A 3458-nucleotide genomic window follows, 5' to 3' on the forward strand; every position below is an offset into this window, starting at 1 on the left:
TCTGATAAACTATACTATTCTGCCATCAACATGACCCCAGGATTAGAAACACAGACTTAATTTTAAAGAAATATTTTGAAACAGTCATTAAACATGTACAAACCCCTACCACTCCACCCATATACCAATGAAATATTTGTTTGCAGCAGGTTATAAAACCCAAATGGTTATCTAAGACAAATTTCTCATTTAAAGCAGGAACCAGTGATTTACCATTTATTCTCATTGGCAAAGAAGATTATAAAATCCAGAACAATTGCTCTAGGATAGAGGTCAAAAAGCACTATCTTGACCCTCCCTCTTCCCTGCCAAAAAAAAAAAAAGATAAAAATGACTGACAAAATACTACAGGTAAAATATATGGATCCAGCATCCTATGGCTGCTGGTAAACAAAGGATATAAGTCCTCACGCTTTAGGGCTTTAGACAACCTGTAACTATTGGGAGTTAGGAGGAAACTTTCCCTGGTTGTAAGTCATCCATAACTGTCCACAGCAAGACTTCCTGCATGTTTCTTTTGAAGCATGTTACACTGGCCACAAGTGGTGACAGGACATTGATCTAACCCAGAATGACAGTTCCCATGTTTCCAAATATTGGTTGCTTGGCATTGAAGTTTTTCTTAGAAGTAGTAGTCCACTCTAATATTCTACACTGGGTAAAAATGGAATTGTGGGGTTAAATATTAAACGTATTTAGAGTTAAATATTAAACATTAAAGGATACCTGCCTCAGACTCTATCTGCCCTCTACTGTCAGGTTATCTTGCACAACGGGTATGCCAGCACTAGTCCACTCATCTTTCCAAAAATATTTGTGATAAAAGATGGTTTCACAGTACGTCCTGAAGCCAACTGTTATGGCCTGGGATTAGCAGCATAAGGGGGTAATGAATTCCAAAGATGAAGAGCCCTGTCAGAAGCGTCCTTTCTGTGAGGGGAATTAGCTGAGGTAGATATGCTGATTTCAATTGCAGCAACATGGTTTGCTGAGAGCAGCTGTCTCTGGGGAGAATAGTTCTATGGAATTTAGGGTTTGTCATAATCAACACCTTCAATTCCACCTCACAGCCAAATGGCAACCACAGAATACATATATTCTCCCCCCTCTTATCCTTGAGAAGCTCTCGAAAGTTTAAAAAACACCAAGCACCCCACCTTTAGCAAAAGAACCTAAAGTGGAAGTGTTCCCAGTAGCTGTTACAAAACAACTTATGATGCAGCAACCGGACTTAATAACCAGGTCACGGTTCTATGCACCTGATCCTGGACAGAATTAAAAGCCCTTTTAGAGGACATGCAGCATAATGCAGGAGAGCTCCCCACAGTATGGTTGGAATGTGTAGCTTTAAATAACAGATCAGAGGTAGTAAATATTGATGGTAAGTTAATCTTTGAATCAAGCAAGCACCCATATTTTACCCTAACTCCAATTCTTCCTGGCTTTATGATGTAACCTCTTGTAAGTTGCATTGCAGAGGTCCAAACTAGAATTCACAAAAGACATAGTTCATTGTAGCAAGGTCCACATCTGAAAAGAAAAAAAGACAGTGTTGTCACCAGGACAAGATATAAAAAAGTAGTCTTGGGGTCACTGCTGTGAGGTGACTGTCTTGGAGTCTCTGGGAATGTAACCATACCATGAGGTTGTGAAATGCTGGCTGGACAGCTTCAACTGAGGAAGTGATAAACTCGCTCCAAATCCTCCTCTTATCTTCTCCAATCCACCACAGCCACTTCACTCTTAACTGAATAAAATCTCAGCCCAACTCCCTCTCAGAAAAGAATGAAGCCACCAAAGACCAGCCCCATCCACTCATAGACATATCAGCACTACAGTATAATGTACAACATCTAAAGTAGTGTAAACACTCGGTCTTTGTAAAGCAATTGGTACCCTTCCCTCTTCCAAAACAGATACTGACAATATCATTTAGCGAAGGATAAAGTACTTCTACACTGTCCCTTACCAGTCAGATGTAACTACAGTCCAAAGCATGGGGTCAGAAGGTTTAAAGATCACAAAAATCCTTCAGGACTTTCTCAATCCCTGTAAACTTTATTGGGTATAATTTAATCATGGAAGATAGAGCATTAGTTTATTTTATACCAATGACTAATGCAAATGTATTTAAATTACTTTTTTTTTGTTGCCTAAAATGAAAGCAAAAGTTTGAGAGTCAAGCTGGGATCCTTCTTTTTCACAGCTCACCACCAGCAATAAAAACTCTGCAGGTGAAATTATGCCCTCAGCAACAGCTTTGCTACACCATTGTCCTCAGCAGGCTTGCAAAGGGATCACAATATTACAATACATAAGATTAAACAGAATCCAACTCACTTTCTCTTAGCTGTGTTTGTTCCTCAGGGCTAGCAAGAGTGGGAAGCAGCAAATACGTATGTTTCCCATCTGAGTCAGCAAATATATTCTTCATATACACAGGAAGAAACTCAACTGATGAAGAAAATATCATTTTTACAATTACTTTCTACAGTAGAAATACTCTTTAAATCCAACCAGCCAATATGGCGCCACCCCAGTGGCACAGCAACAACAATTGGATCTGCCCCAGGACATTGTTTGGTTTGGAGATACTAAACAACTCTTCATCCTGGAGCCCAGGACTGTGAGTAAGGTATGAAGGCAATGCAACGCACATAGGCTCTGTGGAGAAAAGGAATATTCACATCACTCTGGAGAATCCCTTTGTGTAGAAAAAATTATCTTGTGCCCTTGAGTATAATGGCTATGGATAAATACTACTCAGTAAAAAGAAACAGAGGTGTTGCAAAAGAGTTAATGAGCAGTTTAGTATTTGTTACTAGTGAGATACATCGATGACTCTCAGAGGACATCTACACAGCAGGACTAAAGCTGAAATAAGCTACACAACTTGAGCTACATCAATTGCGTCACTTAAGTTGAAATAGCTTATTTTGGCTTTTGGCACTATCTACACAGCAGGAAGTTCGAGAAAGAGCACTCTTCCTCCAACTTCCCTTACTCCTTGTAAAATGAGGGTTACAAGAGTCGGAGAAAGAATCCTCCAGCTTGACATTATTTCTACATTATGTCGAGATAACTGCTTGTAGTGTAGACGCGCATATGTTATTTCAGAATAACATCCGTTATTCCAAAATAACTCTGCTGTGAAGACGTACCCTCAGTTGAGGAAGAGGAGAGAAATAACAGCAGCTTCATGACTTTTTCTATGGCCAGTGCAACTGTGAATCCTCCCCTGGCTTTTTATGCACTATATTATGTTTTACTTTGTTAAATGAAGAGCTGATCCTATTAGCCATTCTCCCACCCTTTTCCCCTTTTAGTGTTCCTTTTGCTTTCCTTCATTTTATGTTATGTCTGAAAGATGTTATGTCTGAAAGATGCTAAATTCAGTTTGCGTTGGGATCAATTGTCCTTTAATTGTTTACCAGTTCCATTTAAGTGGAGCGCATTTT

General features: G+C 39.4%; 1 long non-coding RNA gene across 1 annotated transcript; it reads right to left on the reverse strand.

Annotated features, from left to right (window-relative positions):
- Nucleotides 1–201: 201 nt before the first annotated feature.
- LOC106731880 (uncharacterized) lies at nt 202–2661 on the reverse strand. The gene is made up of 2 exons (XR_001368115.3): nt 2341–2661; nt 202–1530 (listed from the first exon to the last, which is right to left on the reverse strand). It is a non-coding gene; the product is annotated as an uncharacterized LOC106731880 (long non-coding RNA).
- Nucleotides 2662–3458: the final 797 nt, after the last annotated feature.

The sequence above is a fragment of the Pelodiscus sinensis genome, chromosome 12 (assembly GCF_049634645.1).
Source record: "Pelodiscus sinensis isolate JC-2024 chromosome 12, ASM4963464v1, whole genome shotgun sequence".
Taxonomy (NCBI): domain Eukaryota; kingdom Metazoa; phylum Chordata; order Testudines; family Trionychidae; genus Pelodiscus; species Pelodiscus sinensis.